Source organism: Mesoplodon bidens (assembly GCF_964165515.1).
Source record: "Mesoplodon bidens genome assembly, chromosome: X".
NCBI classification, from domain to species: domain Eukaryota; kingdom Metazoa; phylum Chordata; class Mammalia; order Artiodactyla; family Ziphiidae; genus Mesoplodon; species Mesoplodon bidens.
In genome coordinates this window covers 94,651,618-94,669,296 of record NC_138163.1, presented here as the reverse complement: position 1 = coordinate 94,669,296, position 17,679 = coordinate 94,651,618, and the positions used below count along the sequence as shown (strand labels likewise).

The 17,679-nt window shown below is 49.1% G+C and overlaps 1 long non-coding RNA gene across 1 annotated transcript; it reads left to right on the top strand.

Annotated features, from left to right (window-relative positions):
• The first annotated feature begins 317 nt into the window (after positions 1-317).
• Positions 318-8,498, top strand: LOC308609023. Its single transcript, XR_014014264.1, has 4 exons — positions 318-483; positions 5,520-5,631; positions 7,162-7,355; positions 7,617-8,498. It is a non-coding gene; the product is annotated as an uncharacterized lncRNA (long non-coding RNA).
• The last annotated feature ends 9,181 nt before the right edge of the window (positions 8,499-17,679 follow it).

Sequence of the window (17,679 nt, the reverse complement as noted above, 5' to 3'; positions counted from 1 at the left end):
CACCCTGCTGACAGTCTGATCTTCAGATCTGGGGTGCTCTCCCAATTGCAATTGGTAGAATAAAGTCAGTCTCTTTATTAGTTTGTGTTTTGTCTTTCCCAGTGTGATGTATCACACGGGGTGTGATTGGTAAGAACTAGGTAAGAAAAAATCAAGTAACAGGAGCTGCTTCTCACGTAGGCACGCAACAAACACAAATTACCAGGTAGTCAAGGAGAAGCCCGCCCCCAAACCCCTTCCAACCCCGGTAGCCCACCACGACCATGCGTCCTCTGTGAGGTCATCTCCAGCGGCCGGAAACTCTTCCTGCGACTCCAGAAGCGATCGTCCCTTCTACTCTCAGAGCTACTGCGAGAGGCGCTCCGGTGCACGGCCAGGAGGGGCGGGCACTGCCTTCTCTTCTCCGAGTCCCCCAGCCCTACTGCCGCCGTCCCCGGGAAGAACCTACTCTCCTTCAGGCCACTCCCGGCTCCCACAACCCAGGCGAGGCCCAAGAGCACACTGCTTAAAGAAAAGGACTAATTTCTTAGGGGGTGGGGGTGGGAGTGGGGGGGGAATGTCCCATCCCGATGACTTCAGACGCAGACCCGCAGACTCCTCCTCCCGTGGAGGGCGGGTATCCTCTCTAGGACGCTGAAGGACTCCTCCTCTCAGTGGTCTTAACCCTTCTATTCCCGTCGCCCCCCCACCCCCCCGACTCCTGCCTTCCCTCCAGGTCTGAGGATGGGAGGCGGTGCACTGGCGTCCAGATGGCGGGAACCTGATCCCGGGAAAGAAGGCGCGAGAGCGAGGGATGGAGACAGGGACCGACACGCAGACAGAGGGAGACGTCTCCCTAGGACCGACCAGGTGTACGTTAGTGCCACAGGACCAGAATCCTTCTCTTTAGCCAATCGGGATCGGTGCTCTCTCTGAGAGAACAGTTGCTTTCCGCAGATGCCCTACCTCTTGAGTGTCAGAATTGCCGTTGGACAGTCTGTGTATGGCTTATTTCTCTTTCTCTAGTTGGGGATTGCCATTTTTTAAGCCGAAAGAGACGGTGTTAAAACTTCCAAGGGGCCTTGGTCGACCCCCGGGATAACTGGGCTAGAATCAGTGTTCAGCAGGTTCAGAAATAGTTTGTCTGTTTCCTTGGCATCACCTCCCTCCCCACCTCATGTCCCACCTCACAAGAGGAGACAAAATAATTGAAGTGTCTTCAAGGCAGATGCGTTTCCTGTATTGAAAGCATCAGAGGAATTCTTCCTGGAGAGTATGTGAGAGAATTGGTTCATGGTGTGACACAACTAGGAATAGGCACATACTTTTAACAGGCTCTTTGATTCCTGTGTTGGTGTGGAATGATTTTCAAAACTTCACATGAATTGACAAGCAGCAGTGTATAATAATTAGAAAAGGAAGGTGTCTTTGGTGGTCTGGTTTTCTGGAGTACAGCTGATCCTGGGCAGTAGACCTCTACTGTGGTCAGAAAGTTGGATCTACGATTAGTTAGGGGGTCTCCATTTGTATTTCCAATACCATATCCTTATATTTGACATACCTCTATTGGTTGTATTAGATATGTCTGTGTGCCTGTGGGTTAGGGTTGTTTTGCTTGTTTGTTTTGTTAAAAATAGAAAAGTGAAGTGGCTTTGCTTGCCTGAGTCTCTCAGGGTACCAGCAACAGAGAAAATGGATAAAGCGAAAGGATTTCCATATTTTAAGGAAAAGAATTTCCACAACTCCCTATGAAAGGGGCTGAGTCTCCTACCTAGAACGCGTTGGCATTCAATGAAATGTTTTGTGAGTGGTTGTTTTAGGGAAGCAGTGGTTCTACTGTTTTTACTTGAATATTGGCTGCATTTAAAATTGTACTTGAGACTGTGTGAAATAGGTAAGTAAAACTGCAGATCTCAGTGACCCATTTTCTTTACCCAGCTTGTGAGTGCAATACAGGCTCCGGTTTGGGCGGCGGCGACGTGCCCGGCAAGGAAATTTTGTTTATAAAGTGGAGAGAAGCTGGATGTGCTAAAAGGAAACCTGTACTTTGTTCAGCAGATTGTTTATGTATTAAAGGAGTAAGTAGAGCTAAGGGAATGTTTAAGGTGGTGATTGTGAATTAAAATAGGTGACAACATTCAGAGAGAGAGAGATTGGTGTAATGAATAGTGCAGAGACCTTTGCGTGTTAACAGACGTAGGTGAAAACCCGGTCAGGACCGCTACCTAGCAGTGTGACCTTGAGCGAGATGCTTACCCTCTCTGATCCTCAGTTGCCTCGTCTGCAAATGGGGACAATAATATTATACGTTATCCCACCCCCGGGCGAAGCCATTCCTCACCACCTGATCCCAGCATCCTGTGGCTCCCGCGGCCAAGGCTCTCATCACGCTTGTTGCGCCACTGTCTTCAGTCTGGCTCCCTGCCCGCCACACTGTGAGCTCCTTGAGGACCGTTTTCCTGCATGACATGTTCCTGTGGGCACAGAGTCTGCGAAAGCACAGGTCCTGGAGCCTGGTGCCCCGCAGGTGCTCAGAACATGTTTACCTACCGTCTTGCGAGTGATGATAACGTGAGGTACACGCGCAGAGCAGTCAGTGTAGCTGTTGTTAGGCTGTCAATTTGCTTGTTGCAAACAACATATCCGAGATGAGGGGCTAGAGCAAATCTCTCTGCTCAGTTTTCTGTTGGTCCAGGGGCTGTTTGTGTCTTTTATCCCCACACTGTCCAGAACCCTATTGTACCAGAGTAACACCCACGTTTCCCCTTCCTAGTGCAGAGCTATTATAGCAGCCGTTTCTCAGCTGAAAACGTAAACTGTCAATGAGCGAACACTGAAAATCCTCTGCTCAAATTTCTGCTCCTTGGAGCGGGTGAGGGGCATCCCGTCTTCTATCCCGACTCTGTTGGGAGTGTCTAGTGTCCGTCTCTTCCCCACTTGTCTTCCCCTTGCTTTGGTATCTTGGATAATCTTGTACCTCCTGAGATTGAGGTCTGTCCTAGGTTGTGGCTGCTTTGGGCACTTTGCTGAGGGCATTGATGACCAGGTGGGCCCTGGGTGAGTATTTGTTGGATGAATACAGCCCGGGCAGCCAGGCTACTTTATTTCGTGGGTGAGAGGTGTAGCTGTCACTCAGGCTGCCATCAGCAGGACGGACGCTGTGAACCCGCTGATCCGTGTCCTTGGGCAGGTCCCTGGGAACTCTGTCCCTCTGCTCTGCTCGTCTTCGCCTTGCTTCTATAGCCACGCCTGACCCCTTGTCCTCCCCGTGTGCCCTCCTTTGCGCTCCCACCGCTCTGTGTGTGTGTGTACACTGTGCCTGAGCCTGCCCTGTCTCCTGACTTCATGCGGTGTGGTTGTGAGTTACCTTTCCGATTAGGCCTGTTTGAGGAGTTTTCTCTTTACTCACAGCGCAAAGCCGACTTCCTGATATAGTGAGCATCGTGGGTTTCCCTTTTTCTTTTTCCTTCCTTTTTTCCTTTTTTGAGGGAACAGTACGGTGTCGTGGGTAAGGGCACTAGCTCTGATTCTAGACAACCTTCCTTTCAACCCAGTTCTGCCACTTGCCGTCATATCATCTTGAGAAATTTATTGGCCCCCTGTGCCTTACTGTCCTCACCTGAAAATGGGTTAATTATTCTTAATAACGATACGAACTGAGGAGGGTTGTATTTGTGAGTATGGAATGAGGCACGTAGAAACGTGCTGGCACGTTCCCTGTCATAACAACCACTGACACTGCCACGGGGCAGGTTGTAGGTCAGGCCTTACCCTGCAGGAGCTCCAGGAAGAACTTCAAGATCACATTAGACATCTGTGTCCAGCCCTAGAGGCTCTTTCTTTCTCTGCCACGCTCCTCGAGCTTTTCCCTCACACCGGGATGACCCCTCACCAGAAGCCTGGCTCTTCCGTTGGGCGTCTTCCCACCTGGAAACCACAAACGGACATCATCTTCTGTTGTGTGCGTCCTTCAGTTCATGCCAGTTCTGTCCTCAGATGGGTTGGGGCTGCTTCCATTGCGGGAGGATGCCCAGGACTGGTAGCAAAGGGTGTGATGTTTTGCTGCTCCTGCATGGCACTGGAAACTCTCTGGGACCCGTCCCCAAACTCCTCTCCCCAAAGTCATCTCCCTCCACCCCAGAATTCACCGTTTACACTCAAGCTGGGTTCCAGTGCAGCCCCTGCCAGCCCAGTCACTCTCCTTCCGCCTCAAATTCCTCACCTGTAAAATGGCAATAACTCTGCCTGCTGGTGAGGTTTGTTGGGAGACCTAAGGGAGATAACGGATGTAAAACACCTAGCGCCCGTGACCTGACACGTGGAAGGCACTAAAAAAAACAGCAGCATCCTCCATCACACTTCTTTAATCCACAGCACCTGGCGCGGGATAATATGGTGACTCAGGCAATGTCTTTGGGTTGGACTGAGAGAGATGTGACATATTGGGGGCGTATTAGTCAGGCGTCTCCAGAGAAACACAACCAATGGAGATTTATTTTAGGGAATTGGATCATGGGGTTGTGGGTGCTGGCAGTTCTGATATCTATAGGGCAGGTCAGCTGGCTGGAAATCAGGTTGCAGTCTTGAGTCCGAAATCTGCAGGGCAGGCCAGCAACTTTGAGTCTCACGCAGGGTTTCTCAGCTGCAGTCTTGAGGCTAAATTGTTTCATTCTCGGGAATCCCTGCCCTTAACGTTTTCAACTGATTGGATGAAGCCCCCCCCACCGCCCCATTATGGAGGGTAACCTGCTTCAGCTAAAGTCTACTGATTGCGATGTCGATCACAGCCATGAATACCTTCATACAGCACCATCTAGTTGCTAACATCTGAACAACGGGGCACCAGAGCCAAGCCAAGCTGACTTTTAAATTATTCATCAGAGTGGGGAAGCAGTACATCGAGAGACATCACCTCCCAAACTGAAGCTCTGACCAGTGGGCTGTCTCTCTGGCTTCACTCATCTCAACTAAAATCTGTTCCCTGTCCTCAGAAGCCACGTGAGATGACACAGGAAACTCGAGGCAGTGGTGATTTAAGCAGAGAGTTGGTGCAAGACCTTTATTCATGTGGGGCGAGTGACAGTGGAAGGAATGAAATGGGGTGAGATGATGAATTTATTGTCCCAGCCAACCCCCTGCCCCCAGGTAGCCGACTTCAATAGGGCTGGCTGGGGTTAATGCCTTGTGTAGAGGCTCACGAGTAACGCCATGTGTGTGGTTTGAGAAACTCGTGGGGCACATAGATAGCATGGCCAAATATTCATTTCACACAGTGGATGGAGGGAGAAGAAGAGAGAAAAGAATGATCAAACGTGGGTTAGTTGTGAGTCAGTTTCTAAAGTCTCAGTATTTTTTTACAAGGGGTGTGTGTGTGTGTGTGTGTGTGTGTGTGTGTGTGTGAAATCTTTTCTTTGAGAATTGACTTTCTATGTGAAGAAATATCATCTTGAGAGACTCCTTGTGATACGTGGAAATTGGCTGGGAGTTAACTGGGTTAAGATCATTTTCCAAATGTTTCACACCAAATGTTTGTATAACAGGATGGCGATGACCCAGAAGAACTGAACTAACTGGTTGGAATACAGACCTCAGTGACTGAAATGTGAAGAGACTCTTTCTGGGAGGTGTGTTCATCTTAGCCTGCGTACACAGGCAAGTCATAGGATTCTAATCATGTCTCAGTAATGTCCTGTTGTTTCTTGCCCTTGAATGTGCTGAGAGCCGCTGTTGCGTTACGGAAGTTCGTAAGTAACTGTTCTCTGAGAAAACTAGCTCTGTAGGAAAGAGCAGTGCCTGGGCAGCTGATCTAAAGTTCTAATATAGCATTTGATGTAATTTTTGTTAGCTTCACCCAAGATATATTTATTCAAAGCATATAGAGAGATGCACCTACTTCAGAATCTACCACTGGATTTTTCAAATTAGCAAACAGTAAGTTCGGCCTGGTTTTCTTTTTGTTGTTGTTGTTTCTTATAAATGTATTTATTTTATTTATTTAATTTTGGCTGCGCTGGGTCTTCTTTGCTGTGCGCGGGCTCTCTCTAGTTGCAGCGGGCAGGGGCTACTCTTCGTTGCGGTGCGCGGGCTTCTCGTTGCGGAGCACAGTCTCTAGGCACGCGGGCTTCAGTAGTTGTGTCTCACTGGCTCTAGAGCGCAGGCTCAGTAGTTGTGGCGCACGGGCTTAGCTGCTCCGGGGCATGTGGGATCTTCCCGGACCGGGGCTCAAACCCGTGTCCCCTGCGTTGGCAGGCGGATTCTTAACCACTGTGCCACCAGGGAAGCCCCCAGCCTGGTTTTCTTTTAGTGTACAGTCCTCTGAGCTCTAACACATGGAGAGATTCAGGTGACCACCACTGTGACCAGGGCACAGGCCAAGTCCATCACCCCCGATAACGCCCAGGTGCTGCTCCTTTGTTGTTTCCCCCTCCTTTGGGATGTTTCCCAATCCCTGACAGAAAGGATCTGTCCTCCTTCACTGTAGTTTGTCCTTGGCAGGGTGTCCTGTAAAGGGAGTGACGCAGTCTGTAGCCTTCTGAGATGGGCTTCTCGCATGTAGCACAGTGCACCATCTTGCATGAAGCTGACAGGCACCTATCGACAGTCTGTGCTTTTTCAGTGCAGAGCAGGTGGCCATTGCATGGGATACCATTTGTTTATCCATTCATCCACACGAGGACATGTGCACTGTCTCCATTTGGGGGCAGTTGTGAATAGAGCAGCTCTAAACATACATGTTCAGGCTTTTCATTTCTCTAGGGTAAATACCCAGGAGTGGGATTGCTGGGTCATAAGTAAATGTACGTCTAAGTGTCTAAGAAACTACCAAACTGTTTTTCAAAGTGACTGTGCTGTTTTGCATTCCCACCTGCTAAAGTGTGAGAGTTCCACCCTCACCAGCGCCGGGTGTTGCCAGGACTTTTGATTTTAGCCTTTCCAATACGTGATTTGGTATCTCATCTTGGTAGTAATTTGAAATTCCCTAAAGGTTTATAATGTTCAACACTGTATTACGTGCTTATGTTGAGTTCCTATCCCACTTTCTGATTGGGTTGTTTGTTTTCTTACTTTCTTACTTACTTCTTATTTTTAAAAATTCCTTACATATTCTGAATATAAGCCCTTTGTCAGATCTGTGATTCGCAAACATTTTTCTCCTAATAAATAGCTTCCCTTTTCATTCAGGAGGCATGAGTGATGAAATCTACTTTTTCTCCCCACACCCGGAGTCCAACGTTGTATACCACGCGAGTGCCCATGAGATTCTTCTGAACTGAAAATGAATTCTGCTCTGTCAGTCTGTGCTTTTCGCTACTCCCCTGAGCTGTATTTCTGCAGAAATCTACGAGTATTCTGCAGACAGAGGCGCTTGAGAGCAGGTAAGTTGATTGGATTCTGAATTCGTCATCTCATCAGAGAGCTTGGGAGCTCAACCATCCTGCCGGGCTTGTCTCCCAGCTCCAAGGGAGCAGGTAAGTCAAGCAGGGCTTTTCTTCTTGAAACTCAAAGGCCTGAATTCAGACAGTCACTGGGGGTGTGTTTAGCACGGGTAACATGGCATTTCACGTTTGTGGATCCTTTCCCAGGTATCAGACAATATTCAGTGTATTTCTATCACCTTATTTAATCTTCTCTCGCAGACCCATCATTTTGCAAGATATCAATCCTAATTGATGATGGGACTTCCCTGGTGGCACAGTGGTTGAGAGTCCACCTGCTGATGCAGGGGACACGGGTTCGAGCCCCGGTCCGGGAAGATCCCACGTGCCGCGGAGCAACTAAGCCCCTGCGCCACAACTACTGAGCCTGCGCTCTAGAGCCCGTGAGCCACAACTGCTGAGCCCGCGCGCCACAACTACTGAAGCCCGCATGCCTAGAGCCCGTGCTCCGCAACAAGAGAAGCCACCGCTATGAGAAGCCCGCAATGAAGAGTAGCCCCCGCTCGCCGCAACTAGAGAGAGCCCGTGCGCAGCAACGAAGACCCAGCGCAGCCAGAAATAAATTAATTAATTAAAAAAAAATCCTAGTTGATGAGGTGGGAAAGCAGAGACTACAGAGAAGTTAGGGGAGCTGCTCGAGTCACACAGGCCGTCAGAGGAGGAGTGACCCACAAACCTAGGCATACTCGATTCAGAGCCCACACTCTTTATTTTTTAAATTAAATTCGACATACCATATTACATTAGTTTCAGGCGCACGACAAAGTGATTCCACATTTTTAAACATTAGGAAATGAATACCACGATAAGTTTGGTTACCATCTGTCACCATACAGGCTTATTACCATATTATTGACTATATTCCGTGTATGTACATTCCATCCCCGTGACTTATTTATTTTATAACTGGAAGTGTGTATCTCCTAATCCCTTCACCTATTTTACACAACTCCCCACCCACTCCCCCTCTGGCAACCACCAGTTTGTTCTCTGTGTCTCTAACTCTGTTTCTGTTTTGTTCCCTGTGCTCACTTGTTTTGTTTTTGAGGTTCCACATACAAATAAAACCGTGTTGTATTTGTCTTTCTCTGTCTGCCTTATTTCAGTTAGCATAATACCCTCTAGGTCCATCCATGTTGTCGAAAATGGCAAGATTTCATTCTTTTTTATTGCTGAGTAATATTCCATTGTGTATATGTATACCACTTCTCTTTATCGATCCATCTATCGATGGGCACTTCCATATCTCGGCTAGGGTAAATAATGCTGCAGTGAACAGAGGGGTACATACAGCTTTTGTGATATAGTGTTTTTTGTTTTCTTCAGATAAATACCAACATGTGGAATTGCTGGATCATATGGTAGTTCTAGTTTTAGGTTTCTGAGGAAACCCTCACTGTTTCCCTAGTGGCTGCACCAGTTTACATTCCCACCAACAGTGCATGAGGGTTTCCTTTTCTCCACATCCTCGCCCACATTTCTTACTTGTTGTTGTCTTTTTGATAATAGCCACTTGACAGGTATGAGGAAGCACCTCACTGTGGTCTTGATTTTGTAATCCCTGATGATTAGTGATGTTGAGCATCTTTTCATAGGCCTGTTGGCCATCTGTATTATCTTCTTTGGAAAAATGTCTGTTCAGTGTTTTGCCCCACTTTTTAATCGGGCTCTTGGTTTGTTTTTTGTTTTGTTTTGATAGTGAGTTCTATGAGCCCTTTAGATGTTTTGGCCATCTACCTCTTTTCGGATATATCACTTGCTAATATCTTCTCCCATTCAGCAGGTTGCCTTTTTGTTTTGCTGACGGTTTCCCTTGCTGTGGAAAAGCTTTTTAGTTTGATGTACTCCCGTTTGTCCATTTTTGCTTTTGCTGCCCTTGCCTGAGGAGACATGTCCAAAAAATTATTGCTAAGACCAGTGTCAAAGAGCATACTTGGCTATGTTTTCTTCTAGGAGCTTTATGGTTTAAGGTGTTACAATTTAGGCTTTAATCCGTTTTTTGTTTATTTTTGTATGTTGTGTAAGAAAGTGGTCCAGTTTTCCCAGAACCATTTATTGAAGAGGCAGCCTTTTCCCTAATGTATATTCTTGGCTCCTTTGTCATAGGGGTTTATTTCTGTCAGAGCCCACACTCTGAAGCATCCCCAACTGTACCCTCCGTAAAGGCTGGGGAGAAGTGGGAAGAGCCGGTGACTTCAGTGTCCATTCACAGCTGGTGGCACCAAGTCTGGGTAAGATACATCATTGATCCTGCCCACAATGCACTGGGGCGGGGATAACCATCCCCACCTGGCACGAGTTCACCAGGGTGGTGATGTCATGGGCTCACTCCAGCAGCCAACCCAGGTCAATCCTGCCAACCACAGTCAACCATTTAGCCAACCATGAAGCTTTTCACTGTATCCGTTACATCCCCCCACTCCACGCCAGGCTGGCTGTTGAGACGGGGAGGTGAGGAGGAATTGCAGAGCCAGTCCCTGCCCTCAGGAGTTGAGTCATTAATCAGAGAGAGATCTGACACCCATAGATGTGGTGGCAAGTGCATCATTGATCCCCTGTGAGGCTGGGTTGCTAGGAGAAGAGAGGAGTGACAAGGATCAGGGTGGGATGAAGTGGACATGGCGGCGGGGGTGGGGGGAGCGGAGCAGGGTATGCTGGGTACCTGCCGAGGCCAGTCCCAACTGCAGAATTACCCACAGCCTGCATGAGGGCACCTGGAGGATGGATGGGCAGGTGTAAATGAGGGAATCAGCAGCGCCGCCCCATCCCCACCTCAAAGTCTGTATCCCCAACCTGTGTATTGGGTGTAGGTGGTCTGGGGGTCCCATCTGAGACAGCTTACTCTCCCAAGTTACAGAGTAGGAGCCAGAATCCTGTGATGTCCAGACATGTCCAGCATGTCAAATTCTAGGCCAGAGACCGAGCCACAGGGCACCAAGAGGCCAGACAATATTGGATGGCAGTTGGCTTAAAACGCAATGGCCGGTGCTTTGCGATGACCTAGAGGGGTCGGATAGGGAGGGTGGGAGGGAGGCTCAAGAGGGAGGGGATATGGGGACATATGTATGCATATGGCTGATTCACTTTGGTGTACAACAGAAACTAACACAGTATTCTGAAGCAATTATACTCCAATAAAGGTCTATTTAAAAAAAGAAAAAACAAACCACAATGGCCAAGTAACAAATTGGAATGTACCTATAGCAAGTAAAGATATCGAATCATTAATTTAAAAACCTTCCCACAAAGGGAAGCCCTGGGCCTCCTGGTTTCATTGGTGAATTCTATCAAATGCTTAAAGAAGAAATAATATCCATCCTTCACAGACTCTTCCTGAATAGACAGGAGGGAGGAGGGAGCATTTCCTGACTCATCCTGTGAGAACAGTATTACCCCACTCCCAAAGGCACACTTGACATCACAAGAAAGCTATAGACCAATATCTGTCATGAATAGTGATACATACATCCTCAACAAAATATTAGCAAACCAAATCCAGCAACATTTGCAAAGGGCTATGCAGGATTTATCCCAGGATTGCAACATTGGTTTAACATTCAACTTCAGTTAAGGCAAGCACCGTGTCAATATAGTGAAGGACAGAAACCACCCGTCATCTTGGTAGACAAAGAAGAAGCATTTGACACAATTCAAGACCCATTCATGATAAAAAACGGTCAACCAACTCGGGATACAAGGGATCGTCCTCACTGTGCTGAAGGACATCCCCGAGAAACATCCAGCTCTCGTCCTGTCATATTTACCAGTGTTAGAATGAATGCTTTCCTCTTGAGATCCAGACCAAGGCAAGGATGTCTGCTTCAGCCACTTCTGTCCCACATTGACTGAAGGGTCTAGCCTGTGCATCGTGCAAAACATGAACTTCTGCTTTCTGCTACAGCATGGGTGAGCCTCCAAAGCATTATGCTAAGTGAAAGAACTCAGACACAAAAGGCCCCTTCCTGCAGGAGTCAGTTTATATGAAATGCTCAGAAAGGGCAAATCTACAGAGAGAGAAATTAGATTAGAGGATGCCTGGGCCTGGAGGTACTACTGGGGATTGACTGCTGATGGGTGCACGGAATCTCTCTGTGGTTCTGGCAATGTGCCACAAATGGATTATGGTGATGGTTGCACAACTGCGTAAATTTACTAAAAGTCACTGCATTGGGTGCATTAAATGGGTGTGATTTGTGGTATGTATATTATACCTCAATAAAGCAGTTTAGGAAATGTAATGCAGATGTCCAAGTAAGTCATGTGGGAAAAGATATGCCATTGCTTTTGTCACAATGAGGAATCCCCCCCCCTTCCGTGTTCTGGGTCCGGCCTCCTCCATATGTGCTAGATGCTCCCTCCAGAAACAGTCACTGTGCGCGTCAGGAGAGAATTGCTAGTGAGCACACATGTCTAGCGTGCCTCTGTGTGTTCATGCACAGGCGCCCTTTCTGTGGCCACAAGTCAATGGCTCTGGGCAGGCTCCCATAATCCATCCTGCGTCTGAAATTCTACTTAGCTGTTTTTCCATTCTTCTCGAATCCCATGGACCCAGCTTGCGTTTCTCTGGTAACGGATCTCAGCCCTTAGCTCCAACTTCTGGTCACAGGAATCCCTGTAGCCTGGGCATGAGGCACCCTGCCTGAGCTCTGCAACCCAGGGGGGATGCTCAGCCAAGTGGTAACCAAGACAACGGAACCCCATCCAGCTTCCTTCTGCCCCCAGGACTGAGGTCCGTTCCCTCCCCTCCACCTGCCTGAGTGGTAAGGAAAGGGACTTGGGGGCATGACACACAACCGAGTCACTGAAATTGTTCTAAATATGGCTGTGAAATAAATATGTCAAAACTAGCTCTCAGGGGACGTCCGTGGTGGTCCAGTGGTTAAAATCCGCCTTCCAGTGCAGGGGACGTGGGTTCGATCCCTTGTCAGGGAACTAAGATCCCACGTGCCACGGGACAGCTAAGCCGGCGCGCCACAACAAAGAGCCCGCACGCCACAACAAAAGATCCCGTGTGCGGCAACGAAGATCCCACGTGCCGCAACTAAGACCCGACGCAGCCAAATAAATAAATAAACCAACATTAAAAGAAAACAGGTCTCAGAAGACACATTATAAAATTTTTTTTAAATTTCATTAGTAACAGACATGGTTCTGAAGCTCAAGATCCTATTTAAAACAAGGACAGGTGAAGCTTCAAGCAACTATGCTTCTCAACCTAAGCTGTGCATCAGATCTCCCCTGGAGAGGCTTTAAAAGCAGGACATCCCCAGAGAGCCTTAAGCAGTAGGTCTGGAATGTGGCCCCAGCATGAGCATTATCTGAAAACTTCTCTTATGAAAGCCGAGATTGCAGCTGTGGAAACAGAACCATCCTTACAGGAGGAAATCATTTTCGATTTGAAATTTGAGACTCCTCTCTACAAGGGAAGCAGGTTTTCGCCATGACCCGCTATGCTTCTTCGCAGATATCTCAGGCTGAGGAAAGGGACAACGTGTCCAACGCTTGTTTTAAAACTGACCTTGTACTTGCTCTGCCCCATGTTGCTGAATCCAAAACTTTACAGTTAAAATCCTGCTTTTGCTAATGAAACTTAGTACTTTTTAGTTCTTGTCAGGATCCCTTGTGCTTAGTTACTTGACAACATTTCTGAAACATTGTGGAGCTAACTTCATGGGACAGATCAGAACAGTTCTTCGAAAATTAAAGATGGCTGAGAATTGTAGCCGTTGATACAGAAGGATCAGCTGTCGGCTTATCTGTTGAGTGTGCTGAGTTGCATTTTTAAACTTTTTAGTATAATTTATGTTATCAAATTAACTCCCGTGCTTAGATAAAGACCAGATAGGACCAGGATGTTTATTGTGAAAAGCACAACTGAGCAATCCCTCGTTTCATGCACACCCATAAACACCCACCTGCACAAACGTTCTATTTCAGGGATCTCTTCTGGATATTTATCGGCACATTCCCAAATGATGGGCTTACACTGCTATGTCCTGACTCATCTTCTTTCTAAAGACAAGGCTTTTGATCTATTAGGCGAGTTACAGTGCCCAGGTTCTCCTCGGAGATCCAAAACAGGGCGTAGGCCTGTGCTCAGCACCCGCTCAGAGCGTGTCTGCCAAGAACGAGGCCTCACAGAGGAAACGATCCACATCTGTGGCAACATGAAGATCACGGGTTAGCCTTTTCCAAAGCAGGCCCAGGGGAGTCATGGCGCGGTGGAGATCACACCCAGCAGCATCCCCGGGATTTTGGTTTAAGGAATTGGGTAGATGGCAGTGCCCATCCATGAGATGGGGAACATTGGTTTGGGGCCAGCAGCAGATTTACAGGGTTTGTGGGAGGTCTGAGTGCAGATGTCTCATAGGTCTCGGCCTGTGGGGACTCTGGGGCCCAGCTGAGATTTCTTAGGTAGACTTGGTGATGGGCAAAGCCATCAGCGTACAGGGGGATACAGACGAAAACAAGTCAGATGGGTAAAAGCTCTGGGGGGTGATGTGGTCACCCAAAGATCATGTATAGAATGGAAGAGCACGGGGCAGAGGTTGGAAACCAGAGGAAAAGAAAACTAAGATTTAGGAGGGGATCAAAGTAAATGGACAGACAGTGAGACTTAGAAGTAATGGACTGAGAGGTAGGAGGAAAGCCAGGATGAGCTGCTCTCACAGACTCTGACACAGGAAAGCGTTTTTAAAAACGGAATGTCTCTGTGGCCAACACAGCACCAGTACTACGGTTTGGCACATGGAGCTCTTGGGAGATGTTAGCAAGGGGATGTCCCGTGGATGGGGCACATGGAGGAGGCATCGAGAGGTAACCAGATAAGGATGCTCCTGGAGCCTACACTTTCAAGAAGCTTGGCTTAAAAGGAATCAAAGACGCAGGGTAGTAGAAGCAGAGGGCTGTGTGCTTGCAAGGTATGTAATTTTCTGTTCCCCAAACCAAAAAGACCAGGATGCAGGTTCCAAAAATTCCTAAGAATCATCAGGACTGTTGAACAGATGACAGAGTCGAGAATTGGGATGATCCCTCACAGGAGTGGGGGGTGGTGGTCTCAAAGCAGCAGTGGAGTTGCAGGAAGACTTCCATCCTCCCCCTCCAGGCCCCACTCTTGCCTCTGCGACCCACGGTCACAAGAGGAGCTGGTGGGGAGGGGTTGCTGAGACCACAGACTCATTCATGCTCCTCCGACTCCACGGGCACTTTGGTGTACTTATTCTCCCTGGCTGATGTGATCTTCATCACGAGTGTCCACCCTCCAAACCGGTTAGTAAGGGGGGGAAAAACCCACTGACTGGATTTACTTCTACTCTGGAAAGTGTGGTTGGATGCAGTAAAGTGAATGGTCCACATATATAAATGCTCAGTCTGTTTTGGTGAAAATGCTCAGTCTCACATTTCCACCCCACCTCTCTTCCTTCCAAGATGGGGAAAGGGTATGTTTGTCGTACATCTGGCAGTAATGTGGGAAGGGTATCTATGACAGGACACACCTGTGTTGCTCACAGTGGCCTGGGTGGTCCCTGAGGGAAGGACGGCTCTCCTCTCCCGGGTCCAGCTGGCGATGCTGACCTGCACCGCCCATGGGTGGGGCTGGTGAAACTTGCATTTTTGTCTCTCTCTTCTTGGTGGGGAGCCGGTGCTCCCTGGCTGACTCAGCCTCAGTTCACTCTGCTGGCATCTGCAGACCCCTCTGAATCTGGGTCTCATCCTCCATCCCACCCCTGGGCAGGGCTGTCCCCTCCACAGCCTCAGCTGCAAGGTCGCCTAGCCCATTGCCTGCTTAGGCTTCCTCTGGATTCACTCACTTTCTACCTTCTTCCCTCAGGGGATGCAGTTCCCTCCCTTGGATCTCACCTGCACCACAGCAGGAACCAAGATCAGCTCCAGAAAACTAAATTCCTAAACTCCAGCTACCCCTCTGCCCAAAGACACTGTTGGGTCATTGTACAGAGTGTGCCCCTGTGAGTTCCAAGTGTAAATGGGGTGAAATCCTCCTGTCCTTGGTGCTCCTCTTCATTTCTTGACACACCTCCCTTGTCTGAGCTGTCTTACCTCTGCCTGCCACTGCCTCTGTGGGCTGTTCCCCCCTGTGACTGGGACACTCTTTTCTTTGGCTTGTCTTTCATTTGACCCAAGACTTCCCATACAATATCCAGGTCAAAAAAGGCATACTGTAGAATGTGTACCTTGTCGAGTACAACTAGGAGACTATGTTGTCACATAAGCCCTCCCCCCCACTCCCCCGGCAAATATAAAAAGAGTGATAAAGAAGACAAGGGTCAAATATGCCAAAGGTGCCTGAGATGTTGTCTAGGATGAGCACTGAAGAGTGTCTGCGGGATCAGGAAGTATGGATAATTAATGGTGGCCTTGACAAGGCCAATTACAGTGGAGTGATTGGAACAAAAGCTCCACTGAAGGGGGTTGAGGAGAGAATATCTCAGCAGAATTTGAAGCAGTTTTGCTTTGAAGGGCAACCAGTAATGTGCCAGTAGCTGCAGAATGGGGTGGTGGCAGAGGGTGGGTTTCCCCCTTTGCTGTGGAACGCCCCGATGTAGAGGGAGCAGGTGCTGGTTCAGGAGAGAGGGGTGGTAATTGCAGGCGCAAAGTCCCTGAGAAGGTGCAAGGCATGGGATCCTGGGCAGAGGTGAGGGGCTGCGTGCAGTCAAGGAGCACGTGTGCCGAGGGGCAGCAGAGTGACAGGGCAGAAACAGGCAGTTTGGAAAGTTTGAGAAACCCCACGGGATTGCTTCAGTCTTCTCCACGAATTATTGGGGGTGGGGGCGGGGGGGAGACTGGTGGTCATTAGCATGGAGGAGGGTTGCCAGTGTGTAATGTAGTATTGCAGGTGAGCGTGAAAGTGAAAAGCAATTCTCCCCTGGTCATGGATTTAAGATAAAACAATTCCGTAAAGTTTCAGAGTTTCGTCCTCAGTGCTGAGGAGCTCAGATACAGGCAGGGGGTGAGTAGGGAGGAGGGTGCAAGGAGCACAGATGTGTTTGAGGGGGACAGTTTCCAGCCCTGGGTCCGCGGAGTAAGGAGGGGCCTGGCGGATGGTGTGGAAGGATGTGTGGTCGGTGACCTGGCGGTTTCCAGGAGGTTGGGGCTATCAATGCAGGGCCACTAGAGCGAGGGAGCAGGAGGACAGGACGTCGTGTTGGGGGCGATGAGAGGGAGGAATGCTATACACCATGTGGGCCGCGGTCTTCCCGATACCCAGGGTGTGACCGTGGGCAGGGGGATGCTCGGGTGGGGAGGAGAAGAACATCGCTGAGGTCGGAGAGGCTCCGGGGTGACCCACTGAGCCTCGCGGGCACTGAGGTCGCCGGGACGGATCAGAAGAGTGAGGGCTGAGAGGAGCACAGTTCAGTGTGCTAGGGGACGAGGGCGTTCACAGGGCGGGGGTTTGAGGGAGGAGAATGACCAGGGGATTGGTACCAGTCCCGCACATGGCGGGGCTGAGGCGGTGGGCGACAGAACTCGGACAAAACCGGAGAGAGACCGTCTAGCGGACCAGGGCGGGGAGACTGGCACGAAACTCACCGGGCTCCCGCGCGCAGGCCCAGAACGCGCCAATCGGATCACAGCCCCGCCCCCCGGGCGCCGGATCTTCCTGGGCGCCCTGACTTCCTGCCGCTGTTGCTACGGTTGCGGGGGCGGGACTATGGGGAGGCTGCACTACCAAGGATGGTTCCGCAGGCAATCGGAACGGTTCCCTTCCTTTCTGTGGTCCTTACTGGCGTCAGCCTTAGTTTCCGCACCCACCTTCTCGAGCGGTCGGCGAGGAAAACCGGCAGAAAGGATGCATTTTCTTCTTTGCTTATGGCGTTCGGTTTCTCTGGTCTGCAGGTGGCAGTGTTGCGCCCCACCGGCTCGGCCCGTTTCTCCCCCGCCCTTCGCGCTTGAAAAAATTCCACGGAGCCGTTTACCGCAAGAAATGGTGATTTTTTTTCTGCGCCTGCGCCGGTTGGCTGGTTCAAACTAGATCTGTTCCTGTCTCGGAACCCTTTTTCAAAACTTTCTGAGCAAAGACAGTTAAAATTACAGTCAAGCACTATAAGCTACAGTCCCATCAGCCACCGATGTCCATTAATAGTATTTTGTGATCACTTTTCGCAGAGGCTTTTCTTCAAAATGTGTATTTTAAACATACTAAGCTTCATTTTTGCATCGAACGTTAACCTCCCTTTTTAAAGGCAGTTGTAGATTTTTAAAAATCATTTTCATATTTTTAGTCCTTTTCATGAAAACACAGTCT